At 37.7% G+C, this 18,184-nt stretch overlaps 1 protein-coding gene across 1 annotated transcript in view; it reads right to left on the minus strand.

Moving 5' to 3' along the window:
• Positions 1–17,947, minus strand: part of cbx5 (chromobox homolog 5 (HP1 alpha homolog, Drosophila)) — an 85,739-nt gene extending 67,792 nt beyond the window's left edge. Inside the window, exons 1-2 of the mRNA XM_028798592.2 lie at positions 17,825–17,947; positions 10,471–10,557 (exon numbers count right to left, since the gene is read on the minus strand). The gene's annotated coding sequence lies outside the window, so the exon portion shown is untranslated. The remainder of the gene's footprint in view (positions 1–10,470; positions 10,558–17,824) is intronic.
• Positions 17,948–18,184: the final 237 nt, after the last annotated feature.

Here is an 18,184-nt window from a genome sequence, read left to right on the forward strand (position 1 = left end):
AAGGTAATTTTCCTGTCCACCTATCAAGTTCATCCGGTTTTTCTTATTTAAACGAGAGGAGGGAAAGAAGGAGAAGAGATGGAGGAGAGAAACCAGAATACAACACAGAAACGCATCAAGAAACAGAGAAACACCGATCCGGGTCGTCACACACCTTTCCACAGCTTGCTGCTCTCAATGCCAGACCTGTAACAATCTTTCTATTCTCACAAAACCCCGGGGGGTCCAGTGGTAACAGGATATGCTGAGGACCGTATGGTGCGAGTTTCTTTTCATTTCGGGAAAGGAGCAAACAATCAAGAGCTTCCATATCGCAGTCACCGCTGGACGGTTTCTAACCGGTTCAAGTTCATCATCATTAACCATTCTTTGGACGATTTCCTGGACTTTACACGTGTTACATGTTTCATGTGCATCATATCTGTTTTATGTTCAGTGTAGGGTCAAGGGAGGGTTTACTCCATATATTTATTGCTGCAGCATTTATTATATTCCACCATTCACTCATGGGGTTGTGTGTGTTAAGGGAGGGGAAAGCGAGATATTTATACTTTTTGCCATTTTGTTACACTTCTTTTCATCACTTTAGCAACTTACCTACCGTTTGCCATTTTTTTTACCTATTCGATTGCCAATTGGGGAATTAATCTATCTATCTATCTATCTATCTAATTGGAAGAAGTATGGCTTGTCTAAGTCTAATGCCCCTCAGGTTGCCAGGTTACAGGTCTGGGCGGTGTAGTTGCTGGTCCGGACAATTGGGCCGGCCGTTACAACTTAAGAAGAATTAATACACCAACCAGTGCCCAAAATAAAATTAAAGCCTTAGACTACAACCCCTGCCAAAAACTGCAGAATCGTCACAGAGGAAATTCACTCAACTTTTTTACTTTGTAGCAAATAAACAAACAGGAGGTATAACACAAAACCATTTTTGTTTAATAGCTGAACATTCTGGTTATGTGGAACATGCCTCAAACAAATTATTTTAATTAAAGGCAGATGTTTTCCAGATCAAGTAGGAGGTAGAAAATGATGGAATCACCTTGTAATTTGAACCACAAAAATGTTTTGAGTTATACCTTTGATTTGTTTATTTGTTACAAAGTTAGGTGTATATCCTGAAAGTATGGCGATTCCATAATTTCTGCCAGAGTTTACATAAAGTAAGCTATATTTTCAAGTTACATTTTTTTTTTTGTTTGTTTTTGTCGGTCCTCCTGGCCATCGGACCTTACTTTATTCTTTGCTACTTAGCATTGTCTAATCTTATTTTTCTTTCTTCATCTTGTAAAGCACTTCGAGCTTCATCATGTGTATGAAAACGTGAGACAGAAATAAAATGTTGTAATTCCATAATTTGTGCCTCTAATTGGTCTGAACAAACAATATATTTGGAAATAAACAAATTGACATCTTCAAGTAAATACTTCTACATGGGCTTTATATCCAATTAACTAGTTTAAGACATAAAATGTCTTATATAAAAACTTAATCATGGCTCCCTTTGTATTGCATCTTATTTTTAAAGTGGCAGATGATGCACTATCCAAGTGAAGCAATAAGTGAAATATGTGGTTAAGACTCATTTAGTTTTGCCTTTTGTGCAATGGTTATTGATTGAACTTCTCAACATTTCAAGGCACAGGTGTGAACGCTGAAGTCGAAAACAACAGGATACAAAAACACCAATTTAAAACAAAAAGCAATTTCTTTATTCTATACACATGGCAGTTCATTTTGAGGTTATAAATAAATTATAATAGCTTACTACTCCCTGAATTGGAATGTGTACATTGCTTCTTTCAGATAAAGAGGTTACCAGAGCACTCACAGTTTTAAGAAATAACAAATAACTAAGCAGGAATTCAGAAACTTTCACATTGATTTATAATATTACAGGGTCTTCTGTTATTATCAAGAGGTCAGAATTTTCTCATAAAAGAATGCAAACCAGTCTCATATTCTGTGCACAAGTTTAATTCTTTTTCTACCTAAATGAAGAACAAATCATATACAAGTTAAATCATATAGCTCTCTGCAGCATGATTAATACAAAATACAGTCCTTTGTATTTGTGAGTTAAATACTTATAATTATTACAGTTAATAATGTTGTTCCTTCCTCACAGGTATTAAAAGCCGTCAAACAGCGGCTAATCATAGCTATTTAAAGTTGCCAGTTGCAATGCTAATGCATAAAATAAAAACATGGAAGTACTTATGATGATGCGCCATTACTGAGAAGAATACAGTAATTACACAAGTTGTGTGTATCATTTTGGTCCTGTAAAAATGGTTGCCGGATCAAGACTGACTTGATTCGAGTCTCCTACCCAACAATATTGTAACAGTGGCCTTTTCAAAATACTAATAATAACTGTCAGTGCTAAAATTAATTTTAGTATTTAAATCCAACAATTTTTACTGGGATACAAGAGGGTTGTTCCCACATTTCATCAAGTTATTTCCTTCTTTCAGTCTAACGGATACTGCAATTCATGGATAAGCCAAAAAAAAAAAAAAAAGCCTGTGTTATTGGGAATTTACTAAAATAGAATAATCCAAAAATCATAAAACACAAGTACATGCTTAGGAGTAGTACCTGTGACAAATGAGATGACTCTCCCTTAAGGAGATCTAACAGTTGCTATTGGGTAGCTATGCTATACTTTTAAACATTCCACAAAAAATGTTCCAATTTAAGAGACAGAGAGAAAAGAAAGAAAAAGAAAGAACGAGAGAGAGAAAGAGGGAGAAAGAGAGAACTTGAGAATTCAAGACAGCATTTTTAAGTCTTTTCAGGTGCAAAGCTAAACAGACTATCAAAACCTGCAGAAGCTTTCCTTAGCTCAACAGTTCCACAACACAATCTTGCCTGTGTTGTAAAGAATATGAAGTGTCTAAAAAGGTCAAAATGGAAGAAAAGAGTGCTTCTCCAAGAAAGGCAGCCTGCCTACTAATTTGTGTGTTATTTAAAACGCAAGACCCCCTTGATGAAGCCTTCACTGCTGCCTCATTGTTTGCTGTTACTCCAACACAGGATTTCCTCATTAAATAAAACTTTGCCAGCTTTTCAGACACAGGAATGCTATTTGTGACCAGCAAACCCAATCCCAATTTATAAAAAGTTAACTCTGTGACATAAGCCTGAACCACATACATTATGGACTTCAAAGCAAATGGAATGACAAATCAGTGAGTTTTACCTACACTCTTCTTTTGTTTTTTTTTTAATAAACTCATGGTATCCTAAGCAGTTCTCTTTAGAAAGCTTTCCTGTTATAGTATCATTCCAAATGACACAATAAGTAACTCATTGTCAAAGAAATGAACACAAGGGAAAACACTGCAGCATATGTGCACAATGTGCACTTTGTGTTTTAACCTAAGCATCCATTACAATTTGTAAAGACAGTAATTATGCTCAATAAAATTAAAATAAGCTGAACTTTCCTTAAATATCATGTAGTTTTCCTACAGAGCCAAAACATGAGTAGTCATTCAAGATTATGTGCCATCCAAAAACATTAAAAAGGTACCTAAAGAACTGTTTCATCCAAGACACTCCAACTTCCCACGCCATTGATAAAAATTGTGTCCAAAAAAAAAAAAAAAAAAATTAAAAATTAATTCAACTGGGATAAATACAGTAAATTTTAAATCAATGGCAGATGCATTACAACAGTAATTAAGATGTTGGGCTGATCCCTTTTTAAGGTTTATATTGGTTGCAGACTGCTCTGCCTGCTGAAGCTGTCAAGTTCAAGCTGATAATTTCAGTTTATTTAGAAAGGGTAACCCATCTGGACATTCAATCTTCACCTTGCATTATTGTGTAGGATGGAACTCATCTCAAAATACAAACAATTTCTTATGAAGTTTTTGTGGGGTGGCATAAATTCTTATACTGTAGAACATTATATGAAATCCAGGTGTGTCCACTAACGCTGGTGGGCCACAGTAGCTGAAGGTCTTCGTTGCAGACTCTTAGTGATACTTTATTTCTGTTGAGTTTAGGCCTTAGCTTTAATTGACATGGAGCCCTTAATTGTTCCTCTTTTCCTTAATCAGCAGTCAAACAAAAATGAGATACAAAGTGAGACAACAAGTGACAAGATAATCTGTGTCCATCATACAATATGTGAAAGAAAAGTGAAGATCTTGGTAATATTGATCTGCTCAGGTCTCCAAAAAATTTTGATGGTGCTCTTAGCAAATACACAAATCAACAGTTTTGGTTGATTTGTGGTGTGGCTGAATTAGAGCAGCATGACCATGGAATGAAGTAACTGGTTTAATTAACAACAAGAGTTGACTTCTAATTAAGAAACTGGTTGGAGCTTGAAGCCCCAACTTAGTAGGTCATCTGCCGGTTCGCTTCACATCTGATTTGACTGCCATTTCAGGAATAAAAGAAGCAATTCAGAGAAATTACTCTTAAAAAACAGAGCAGTTAAAATGAAGAGAAAAGAAGTCAATTACAGCAAAAAATTGGTCACCGATCAAGAAAGAGGCAGGAATGAAAATCTACAGCCACTGTGGCCTTCCAACATGGGAGCTGGACACCCTTGAAAAACCAGGTTTCCTTTCAAAATCAAAAAACACATACATAGTAGATTTTCTGCAAGAGTTTTCAAGAGAGTGATCTCTTAAGTCTTGTGCAACTTTCTTCCTAATATGTTTATTAGCATCTCTCAATGACATGTCCACTGAGGCTGAAGGCCCATCTTTCACTGTAAAATCTAAATGTAAAAGAACAGTTAAGGCTCAGAAACTAAATCTGCCGAGCTTCACTGTGCTCTCATGGATTTTACTATGTTGCGTAAATCTGTGCTTCAAATCCTTTCTCCACTGGCATTGTATATGTTTCTCATTTCTTTATATCAGCCTGTGTCCAGGATATCCGTGGTATCGTTGAATAATGCATTCTTTTGTTCTATATACACACCACACTTGTATTAAACTTTTACCTTACTTATTTGTTTCAGGAGGATACGAGATAGTAATCACTTCGGTTTCATTATTCTTTGTGACTGTATGTGCGGTTTATAGCGCTTTTATCAGCTGCTAACCGAGCCTTGGATTTCAACTACAGGACTTTTTGACCACATTCATATTAAGACAGAAGTATTAGAGTGACAAGCAAACCAGGAGCAAGAAAAGAAAAAACTAAATTTTTAAAAACTGCACTTTGACATTAGCTGAAAGCATTTACTGGCCTCTCTCTTGTGAATATGTTTCTGGCTTGCATTACCAAAAATTTTCTTTTTTTTGTTATTTGTGGCTAATCTGACAACTCTATTGCACATTTCTGCCAAGTTTCTGTGAATGAACGTATCAAAATGCCATAGGATAAACTTAGGTGAATAAACTTAAAAACCTGTAAGGCAACTTTAACAGCTTTTTCAGGCCTGCTAGAATAAGTACAGGGCATAAGATTTTAGCTCTTTAGCAAGTGCCAAGTTTTATTATTTGCACAACTGTCAAAACGGAGAGAAATCCAGGACTCATTATTCCCAGCAGGCTTTTAAAAATAAGGATGGAGTTTCATGTTGCTTTTCCTTCACTGCACTCGTCCTTCTAGATATTTAGTTCCTGTGTTTTGTCTACATAATTGCCCTAAACAGTTAAAACCACTCCGCTAGACAAAAAACATTTTATTTAGTTTTAAAAGATGCAAAACATTGAATATCACTTACTTAAAAAAAAAAAAAAAAAAAAACACCACAAACAAAACACACATCTAAAAGGAGGTTACAAAATAAATAATTTAAAGCCATGCAGAGAAAGAATTCTCAAGCATGAATGCAGGAAAAGCAAAACCAGTGGTGAAACTGTTCTGGTATTTAGGTGGGGGTGAAAATGTCTCTCGTCTCTAAAATAATGAATGTATACCCCACCTGGCCCAAAGCTGTCCTGTAGTCACCTAAACATGAATAAAAGGTCTCTCTCACCCACAGCTCCTCAGTTAACACCTTGTTTTCAAGGAAGCTTACTTAAGGAAAAAAAAAAAAAGACTCCACCCTTAATACCCCCAAAGAGTCATTTACATGTAAAGTGGAGTTTAGAGGGTACTGTACTCACACAATATAACCGTAACTGGGGCAATTAACACTGCATTATATGCACAGACACACAAAGGCACTTGGCTCCTCATGTCCATTTTAAATTACAACATACAAGTAAGCATATGTGAAAAGAAAAAACTTTCACCAATATGGAAGAGAATTTATTAAAGAAAGCTCCTGTGTAGCAGGGAATTTATATGATGGTTCACTTGCAAAACACAAATAAAAGGTCATTGTGAGGAATAAAGAGGTCCACAGACCATCAATAAGAATGGCTAAACAGTCTCACATAAAATAAGTGTCATAAAGCAAACCTACTACAGGTGAGAGATATGGAAAAATAAATCTTGACACTTACAGAAATTGTCACAATACATATCTTAATATTTTACAATATGCATAACGGAGGATATTTTGAAAGTTACTGAGCAGGTAAAACCCAAACAGAGACAAGACCCCATTTAAAAAATAAAAAATTTCAATTGAACTTCCTTTTAAATATATAACAGAAAAAATACTCTTAACTGAACATTCAATCAGCAGCCATTCATGCCACCTTAAATTCTGAGAAAGCACACTACAAATAAATTAGGAATTCCCCACAATTAGGCCAACATAACTAAACTACCATAGGCAAACAATTACCATACAGATTCCAGTCTAAACATTCTATGGCTCAAGGGGTGATCATGGACAGCGTCAATATTTCTACTAGTGCTAAAGGAATACTTATTGTGAAAATGTACAAGTACTTTCTTGTAAGGCTCTCCCATTCTGACTTGAAACCGCATATTGTCAGCGTCCATAAGAACATAAAGGGTGGCAAATGACAGGAGATTATTTGGGACATCGTTTGTTTGATTAGCTAGTTATGATTGCCAGAGATTGGTAAAATGACATTCAGAATTTATGGTCAGAAAACAGGCAGATTAGTACACCACACAAAAACATCTTTTAAATCCACATACATTTATATTCTCTAGCTTCAGCTACCACCACCATGTGGACTGCGATATCGTTAGGAGTTCAATCTTTCGATTAGATTTTAAATAGTGAATGTAAGTCGACTTTATAAATTATATATAAATAAAAAACAGCTATAAAAACGTCACATAAAATCGTTGCACTTTTAGGCTTAGCATTTTATATATACCGGTAATATATTATAATATATATAAAATCCTAAGCCTAAAAGTGCAACAATTTTATGCAACGTTTTAATGTCATTTTTTTTGTCGCGCTTTAAAATCTGCTTATTTTAAAACCTACATATATATGTTTGGTATCATTTTTTTCAGAATTTGTCGAACATTAATGTGATGTTGTTAGATTTTCAGATTCTTATTCCGTTTTTAAATTATAAACCAAAATATCAAGAAAGTTGTGTTTTTTATTTTTGATTGCGTAAACTTTCTTTCACAGGAACAAACTATTAAAAAAAAAAATTATCTATTCATAACACCAATGTTTGTAGTTAGGGGATTTAGTTAGCTGAAGGTTGAGTTACGATGACTCATTGCATACCACTTTAGTTTTCAATTCATTTTTCCTGTTTTTTTTATCTATTAGAATGTCAGTTAAAATGAATGGATCGTTTATTTAGTCTCTTATAAATACTCATCGAGCATAGTGGACCTCAGTTTAACGGGAATACTCCAATCGGTAAGAGAGTAAATATTTTATTCTCATTTCATGATTTTTACTCTGTTAAATAATGATTAATTTTTCTTTTACATATTTATAGAATTTCTTGATTTTGACTCCAATAAATAATTTTTCTTTTGTACATTTACAGATTTTACTGATATTCTGGCCGCAACTGGGAGTTGGGCGCCGAAAACTTGCTTATATATACATACATACATATATAGTGACGGATGGCCGGGATGCCCCTTCACCACATCTGCCATGGGGACAAGGGTGGGAAACCCAGCAACTCCCCCTGGACGCTAGATGGCAGCCTCCCTGGGTTGCAGCGGTGCCTCGGACTCCCCCAGGGCTTCATGGGGGTTGGAGTTTGCAGCTCTGTGGGGTTCCGCAGGTGCCCTGCCAGGGGGTGCTGCAACAGGAGCGGCTGGCCCCTTTTGGGCACTGGTTTCGCCTTACCTGGAAGTGCAACCGGATGTCAGCAATCAACCACCTGGAGCACCTCCAGGTGCCTGATAAAAGGGAGCCAGCGACCACCACTCATCGGCCAGAGTCGGGTGGAGGAGGACAAGGAGTGGTGGTGCCAAGGAGGAAGAGAAAGTGCAGTGTATTAGTGGTGTGCTTGGGACTGTGTTGTGTCTGTGGGTACGAGGAAGGTGTAGCCCACAGACAAAAAAAATAAAAGTATTTGTTTTATTTTACACATGCCTCCCGTATCGGGTCATATATACACACACATTATTTTTTCATCTGGGCAAAATCTGATTTAACCCAGATCAAAACTGTATAATTACACATACCTCTTCACTTATACTGTTAAAAGATTTACTTGGGACAAAGTTATTTTTGCAGGATTTCATCAGGAACAGGCTGCCCTGGACTACATGGTTCAGGACACCTGCTAACACAATTATGTAGCTGGCTCAGTGTCACACCAAGTCAGGGGAAAGAACTGAACCAGTATTGTCTGCGGATGGTTTAAAGTTCGATTATTCCACATTCTAGACACACTGTACATCTATATACTGAACTATAAAGTAAAATGTATGCTAGAATTTAAACAAAAAAGTTTGTCCAACAAGTACTGCAATACAAAAAATAATTTCAACCATATAGCACAGCTGTACCATTATAGGGGCAAAACATTAATGACTTATAAAGAACAAAAACTTAATTCAACTGTTCAAACTAAAAATGGCTTTCTACATCAAATATTAATTTTTAATATGTTCTTCTGTAAATGTAAAGGAGAACAGTTTATTAAAAAAATTGTTAATGCACAAAGAAAATGACATCATCTATTCATAGATTTTTTTGTTCAGTATAGTGCCAGCACAACTGTCCAGCTATGAAACAAATTGTAACATTAATTAAATGAGCCCAAATCAACCCCATGGACTGAAGATTATAATCTCATACCTTCAACTAACTTTGCTTGTGCAACACATAGGCAACTAAACAACATACATTTTCACAAAAAAGATGCTAAGTGTTGAAAGGTGTTAAAAAAAAAAAAATTAAAAATTAAAAAAAAAAGTATTCATGCAGACTGAAAGTACAAATGGACCAAAGTGATATTTCTAACACAATGTTAACCCTATCACTTCAGTTTTAACTGTTATTTTATCATATCAGATCATATTGTAATTCTGTAGCACAATAGCAGAAACAAAAGTTAATGCCACATTAGTTTCAATCGGTTCTGCAATGTGGGCTGACAAAAGCCGACAACATGCAAAGCAGTGTGGGTGTGAATAGAAATGCAACTCCAAGAGCAGCAGAGTAGGGCACAGCAAAAGCATTTAACATTCTTTTCTCCTTCTTACAGTTGCATTCCAGTGAATCAAAACATAAATTATACTCAGGGGCCAACAACCTTTAACTATACGGTTTCATTTTATACCACACTATCCTAGGTTTATTCATGTACTGTATATGGTCCAATTCATATTGTTGGATTGTTCAGAAGTGTGCCTATTAATAACCAGTCCACGATACCACCTATGCAATGGCCATACTGGAAAAAGGGCAATTTACCTAAGTATCTGGAGGGCTACAGTGAAGAATAAGTGAGCAACACAGCACAGCAGCAAGGTCTGATGTTTCTCCAACAAATTAATACAGTAAAGCTAATACTGTGGGCTTATAGGATCACCAAGATTTTTTTTTTGTCTTGAGGCTTATAAATATTGCAAATCAGTGAAAAGATTTTTCTTTATGGACCAATTCATAGGTTAGTACCGATGCCTCCACGAGTAATATTTTTGAATTAGCAACCCAGGCACTGTCTATGAGAAGATTGCATATCCTCTCCATGTCTGCATAGCATCCCAGTTTTCTCATCACATCTCATTAAATGATAAAATACCCTTATGTAAGCACGTATGGAACAAGCTGTGCGATGGACTGGTAACCTGTACAGGGTTGGTTCCAACATGACTCCGTGAAGAGCACTATACAAAAATAAACTGAATTGAATTGTACCCAATTATGCCTGTAAACACTGCGACCTATATGTTGTTTAATCTCTGAACTGGACAGACCAAGTCAGGCAATGGATAGAAGGATTACATCAAATACAATCGCACAATAATATGCCATGGTATGGGGAAGGCTTGTTTAAATGTAAGGAAGCAATAAATTAAATCTTTCACATTTTCAAGCTGTAGCACAATCAAACATGTTAATATACACAAGAGGGCTAAAAATTTCACAAAAGTATTATGCAAGATAATCACACCTTCAATACTCACAAGCAAAGGACACGCTTGGAATAAGAGATTACTTGACTTCAACAGAATTGTGCTTCTCTGGGGTTTATCAAGAATCTTCCTCTGAAACTGCAGGAAAAAAACAACAAACATGCAGAAAGAAATTTTAATCTGCTCAAACCACTTCTGCTCATCTTTAATTTTACATAAATGCTTGTCTGAATGGTCCAAAACATTCAAATTTTTACTGTTTTATATTTATGCTCAAAGGTAAATCAAGAAGAATACACAACTTAGCACTCGGTTATGAAAATGTTCAACTCTGCAAAGCAGCACCAGTAGTCAAAAACTGATATGAAAACAATTGAGGCTTCCTAAATTGCATCAAGGTGAATTAGTACAGAGATACAAAAGAATTAGTTTTTCAGGTTCCCTAACCATGTTCCTTTCATTTCTTTACTTATAATACATAAACTTTACCATCCTAAGAGAACATTAATGACCAACAACCTAACAGAAGAAAATAGTGAGTGTACCTACAACTGCCTTATTGCTAAGAGTAGGCCACGCAGCCTACTGGTTAAAAGTGATGTATGGTTAATTATAAAGATTTCCGTTCAATCATTGTGTGTAACACATTTTGGAAGCAGCTTCACCTGCAAATTGCAGAAATATAAAAACAGATTTGCAAATTGCACTGGACGAAGGCATCAGCCAACTGAATGAATGCAAAATCCTTCCTGCAGTAAAATAGCAGCACATTTCTACACATTTTGCAAAATGGCCTTGTTTCCCTATATACATAGAGTAGTATGTTAGACCAGTGCTTCCGAACCTTGGTCCTGGGGCACACTGTGGCTGCAGGTTTTTGTTCCAACCAGCTTCTGTTTTTAATTGGACTCCTGGGCTAATTAAGTGAACTGTTATTTAAAATTAGAAAACTAAGTCTGGTTAAAAAAAAAAAAAAAAAATTATATATATATATTAAAAAATGTACCAAGCAGGTTATATGGGAATAATGTATTTTTTTTCTTTAACAATATTTTCATCTTGATTTTCATTCTATTTTTCTAGGTGTTCTAATTGTTTAATCCATTATTTACTAATTAGTGGGTCTGATGCTAAAGTACTTGCAACCTTTGATTATTCAGTGTTTGCCAGCGTGTCTGCTCTGCTCATTTTTAATTGTCATTAATAAGATACAACGAAGGGGGAAAAACTGCACAGAGAAAGGGCAAAACAGAATGAAATCAACAAAAGAGAGTTAAGCATTTAAATCTATAGCAAAAGCAGAAATGTTTCTAAATGTCTTATAAATGTAAAAATCATACTGCTGTGCTTTTCTGAATGTAGAATAAAAGAAAAAAAAATACCAGCTAAGTAAATGAGATCAGCATTATCAGTTGTTGTCACTGATTAGGAATATGGTTGGAACAAAAACCTGCAGCCACAGTGGGCCCCCAGGACCGAGGTTGGGAAACACTGGACTAGTAGATAGAAATTATACAAACTTACAGAGACTGTAGGAAAAGTGAAATATTTATACTACAGACTTTGAATTGGGAATTTCACTTGAAGAAAAGAGTGGCACGGTGGCGCAGTGGTAGCACTGCTGCCTCGCACTAAGGAAACCTGGGTTCGCTTCCAGAGTCCTCCCTGCGTGGTGTTTGCAAGTTCTCCCCGTGTCTGCGTGGGTTCCCTCCTACAGTCCAAAGACATGCAGGTTGGTGTGTGTGTGTGCCCTGCCTGGTGCCCTGTGTTGGTTGGGATTGGCTCCAGAAGACCCCCCGTGATATAGCGGGTCGGGGAATGACTGACTGACTTAAAGAAAAGTTCCAGGTATTACAAAAAAAAAAAAAAAATACAAAAAAAAAGGTAAGGGGCTACCTCGTAAGGAACTAAAATTTTCAAAGAGGCCTTTTTTAAAAATCAAAGAACAATTGTATACCTGTACATACAAAGTACTCATTCATTTATCCTCTTGAATAGCATTTGGGAGCATCAGAATTCATTCAAGCCATACTTTACAGACAATGTTGCATCACTGGCTTTGCAAGCCATTTTGCAGAAATGTTATTAGGCAGAGGTTCCCAAACTCAAACATGGGGATGCTCTGTAGCTGCAGGTTTTTGGTCCAATCAGAGATAACTGATCTCAATTAACTACCTGGCTTTTTCTTACACTTATTCTGCATTCAGAAAATGCACAGGAGTATGATTTTTACATTTAAGACTATTAAAAGTATTTGTATTTTTGCTATAGCTTTAAATGCTTAACTCTGTTTTGTTGCCTCCTATTATTGTGCACTTCTTCTGTGTAGTTTGCTCCCTTCATTGTATCCTAATAATGACAATTAAAAACGAGCAGAGCTGGCACCCAGGGAACCAACACTGAATGATGAAAGGCTGCAACTACTTCAGTGTCAGATCCGTAATTAATAAAAGGATTAAATTACCCAAACACCTGGAAAAGCAGAATGAAAACATTGTTAAAAAAGTAAAAAAAAAAACTACATTATCCCAATAAAACTATTAAATTTTAAAAGTGAGAAGTTAAGCAAAATGTCACCTTTTATTGGCTAAATAGAAAGATTACAATATGCAAGCTTTCAAGGCAACTCAGGACCCTTCTTTTGGGCAAGATGTATGCTTGTATATTGTAATCTTTCTAGTTAGCCAATAAAAGGTGTCATTTTGCTTAACTTCTCACTACATCCATAATGGCTAACACAGTACAACACCCTAGCAACTAGATTTTAGTATAAAATTTACCGTACTTTGTTTTGCAATTTCAACACTGACCCCAAAACTCAACCCAATTAAGTGGGCTATTATATCACAGTTTCTAAGAGTCCAATCAAAAACAGAAGTTGGTTACAGCCGCAGTAGTTCCCCAGAACCAAGTTTTAGGAAGCACGGATATAAAGTGCTTAGTTTCGAATGTTTACGCAGAGGTGGTATGCATAGTGAACAGACAATATAAAAAGTAAAACAGCTGGTAAATCTCTGTCTTTCTTGGGTCTCAGAGAGATGCACAATTATTAAAGGAGTTTAAGTATGCAAACATTACAACACGTCACTCAATGGCTTGTCCTACTATTATTATCCCAACAGCCGGAACCCCACCCCTAAAAAAATATCTACATAACCTCTCTCTCATATATATATATATATATATATATATATATATGCTGACAGAGCACATTGCCGGACCCTCCACATGACAAACCCACTCAGGATCCCAGATTAGGACTCGAGTGCAGCCATGCAATGGGTGGCACCTCAGCACCACACAAGTTCAGATGGAATGGAACGGTGGGAGGTTTTTTTTATGGCGGCTAGAGTGCCAATTCTGCCACCAACCCCCAGGGATTTTCCCCTACAAGTTGAATGAACATGCAGGGCTGGATGCAGATTAACATCATACCCAGGACCGTCTCTAGGAGGAGGAGGAGGCTAGAAGCACATGCTGATAGAGCGCATTGCTGTACCCACCACATGACAAACCAACTCAGGATCCCAAATTAGGACCCGAGCGCAGCCATGTGACTGGTGACACCTCAGCACCATAGTAGTTCAGATGGAATGGAACCAAAGGGAGTTTTATTTTTTTTTTTTTTAAATAGTGGCTGGAGTGCCAATTCTGCCATCAACCCCCAGGTTTTTCCCTGCAGGTTGGAGGGCCCACACGCAGGGCTGGATGCAGATTAACTCCATACCCAGAACTGTCTCTAGCACGTACATAAAAACTCCAGACCTTAGGAAATCCAAACTGAGCTGGAGAATGAAAATAAACACTGCTGCAAAGTGAGTATGAGACTTTATCAGAAACATGTAATGATTTAGGAAAACAGTACAAAACTTCTCAAAACAATGTTAAAAAAAAAAATAAACACACACACTGATGTTCAAAAGCTCGATTATTAAAAAGAGGAAAAGTGCTCAAAATCCACTAAGCCAGCCACATGGAAAAAATGAAACTAGATAGATAGATAGATAGATAGATAGGAAAGGCACTATATGATAGATAGATAGATAGATAGATAGATAGATAGATAGATAGATAGATAGATAGATAGATAGATAGATAGATAGATAGATAGATAGATAGATAGATAGATACTTTATTAATCGCAATGGGAAATTCACATGCCCCAGTTCCTATATCATCAATGCTTTTATATTCCAATACCTACAAGTGTGTAGATGAGGTAAATTAGACCACAAAGAAATTTAATACTATTGTCAACTGGAGTATTTTTTCTTCGGTTTTTTTTTTTTTTTTTGGTGGATCACTGAAAGAGCAAAGTAACCTGCATTGTAGGAACACTTTGGCACTATGAGTAATGCTTGTTTACTTCAAGGTAAACAACGGACTCCTGAAGATCTTCAAAAGAAAACATACCATGACAGCGCAACCAAACTGACTGGATTGAGTGCAGGTTTCCTAGACAATCTTGCCTATATGTCACAGCACTGATTTGTAATTGGCAGAGATGCAAATTTGGACACCCCAAGTGCCTCTTACAGAAATCTAAAAGCAGCTGTACGACCTATTGTAGTTAAACCTGGGGCTGCGAGGAACCCAGTTTACCATTGCAATGCAATAGTCTTGACATTAGTAGAAGGAGCTTACACACTCATTCTTTACTCCATACAAGAGACATCCATTATCCCAACCCGCTATATCCTAACTACAGGGTCATGGGGGTCTGCTGGAGCCAATCCCAGCCAACACAAGGCGCAAGGCAGGAAACAAACCCCGGGAAGGGTGCCAGCCAACCGCAGACAAAAGACATTATAATGCAGAATGGTCAATTGAACTTAACCATAATTGTTTCTGTCAAGCTGTCATTCATTACACTGCAAAAAAACACATTAGATTGGAAAACAGTGCTTTTAAAATTCAGGCATAAATTTTTGGTAAAATGTTGCCAAATACATATTAGGAGATTACAGAACCGTTTACTGTTTCAATGACACATATGTGTTAGCAGGTAGCATAAGCCTGCTTGGCCAATGATTTAATTCCTGGGTCAGGTTGTGACACCACATGAACCTTCTACCCTCATGCTTGAGAGTTTTCTCCACTGTACACGGGTTTTACTCAATTACATTAATAGAGCACTTTTTTTAACCTTCTTTACCTGAATGGTGCAATGTAAGCTATTTATACACCAGTACACTCACCACACTTTAGCTATAAGATGGTGAAGGGGTAACAGAGAAAGTAAATCAGTAAGGGACAGGGGATGATTAGGGGGCCAGAATGAGCAGGCTGTGGTCGTCAATTTAACCAGGACATCAGGGTACACTCTACACTTTTCGAAAGATACTCGGGGGACCTTTTATGAGCACAGAGACTCCGGACATCAGTTTCATCTCATAGGTGCCAATTTTTACAGCAGTATGTCCCCATCACTACACTGGGGTATTGGGATCTTAGCACACACACACTTACAGGGTAAGCATGCCCTGATGTTTTCACCAACTCCTCTTCCAGCAACAACTCAAACTTACCTTCTGGATACCCTAACATCCATCCATTCATCCACTTTCCAACACAGGGTCACGGGGGTCTGCTGGAGCCAATCCCAGCCAACACAGGGCACAAGGCAGGAACCAATCCCGGGCACGGTGCCAACCCACCGCAGATACCCTAACATGTTATCTGGAAAATAAACTGGTATTGAGTGTGGAACTGTGGTTCGTTGTGTCACCATGCCACCTAGTACTGGTATGTGCCTTGCACGGGCTAGCTTACAAAACAGGCACCAGTTAACCATGACCCTTTAATGGAAAATGGACAAAGTTTACATCCCAACCATGCACAGCGTTTATCTGATTACCTAATTTATCTCAAAGCACTTAAGCTACCTGTGTAAACTTCTTTAAAATAAAGGAAAAAGAACTGATAAAACTAAAGACGGCACTGACATTAGAAAAAAAATGCACAGTTAAAACTGTAAAGCACACTGGGGAAAAATCCACAATACAGCGTCAGCAAGTTCAAATGGGTTTCTTCCCACCATCCATAGACATGCAGATTAGGCGGACTGGCAATACGAAATTGGGCCGTTTGTGTGTGTATCCTGGGATGGACTGGCACCCTGTCTGGGGATTGTTCCTGCCTTGCTTCCAATACTTGCTGGGAAAGGCACCAGCTTCCCCGCTCAGTAAACAGGTTTGAAAAATGGATGGATAATAATAATAAAGCATTTATATAGCGCCTTTCCCATGCTCAAGGCACTTCAGAGTGATATCAGCAAATTAAAAATATTGCACATTTTAAGGAATAAGACAAAAAAAGAAAAATTAAATTACGACAAGCCGCGCTCAGAAAGGTACCGTGTATTATGCAAAAACAAATCTTTTCAAAAGTTTTCCCAGTGTTGGTGAACCAGGAAAACGGGCAGTCTGGCATCCCGAGAATTTGGGACAGGCTCGGCAGTTACTGCAGACCTTGCCACCAGGCTTTTCTTAAACGAACCTTTGGAAAATTAAATCTAGTCTTCCATATTCAGAAACTTTTTAGACCCATACATTTATAAAATTTAAAGGTAAAATTACGACTCCCGATACAATAAAAAAAAATCTTCCATTTTAAACCAAGAACTGCCAAGATTACACGTGCTAATTGGCGGCAGCGAGATTACCGCACCTCTTCAAATACTGAGCCGAAAGACGCACGAGTAAAGGAGTAGTATGCGCTTAATATAATCGAGATGTTGTAAAAATGAGCTTCATTGGAGGAAGATGCTCATGATTTACATTGCCTAAACATTTATATCAAATAAAGCGTTCACATTTTTTGGGGGGGGGGGGGGGGTGAAGGGGGGCACTAGGCAGGCTGCAGAGAAGGAAAAATACACTTTACTCATTCTTAGCGGTTTACGTATGAAAGCCGCCTGTCGTCACATATTTTCATTTGACTGTTCAAATTCATAACTAATCCTTGCATGCACCAAACGCGCCAGTTAATAGTACCCCAATTAGGAGAAACACAAACACACATGGCTGCAACTGGCCAAACCTGGGACAGGAAATCCCTCCCACGCCCGATCCGCATTGGCGGAGCCGAGAAAGCGGGCGCGCGAAAGACCTAAAAGAGAAAGGTTCATTGGCCTTTGGAGCTGTATGTTAGTTTTCCTTCTGGTTAGTCAACCCCACCCACAGGCAGATTCCCTTCTTTCTTTTCCTCCACCACCACCACCCCCCCCTTTTTTTCGGTACGAACCGATGCAGGGAAAAAAACGTTAAAATATGCATATCGCGTATTGAAAGAAATGACAAACACGCATTTTCCGTGAGCTTCGAAATCTATTAAAGAGAAAAATATGAAAAAGAATGCCCCGAAAGTACCAACCAAACCACTCCCCCTTCATCTTCTAACTCACCCGACCACAAGCGCCTCTTCGACTCAGATTGTGCGAAGCGTCTCTACCCGCGAACGAAGAGGCCTCTAGTGCCCTCCCCCTTTCTCTCTCTCTCTTTTTGTGTGTGCCGAACCGAAGAAGCTACGTCGCCAGGCGCGCGCCAAAAACACGTCGTTAAAGCGCATGCGCGCCACTCAGGCTCCTCTTCTCCTTCCCTCCCAACAATAATGGAGCCTCACAGTATAATGCGGGTTTGTGAGTGCATTGTGCAAAATCCAGTTACGTTTTCATGTCATAAAAAGCAACAGCGGAAATAAGTTTATACCTAATCGTTATGCAGGGTTGCGTTACCGCGCAACAAACGGTGCAAAGAGACGCGTT

This window comes from Erpetoichthys calabaricus, chromosome 3 (genome assembly GCF_900747795.2).
Source record: "Erpetoichthys calabaricus chromosome 3, fErpCal1.3, whole genome shotgun sequence".
Lineage (NCBI taxonomy): Eukaryota > Metazoa > Chordata > Cladistia > Polypteriformes > Polypteridae > Erpetoichthys > Erpetoichthys calabaricus.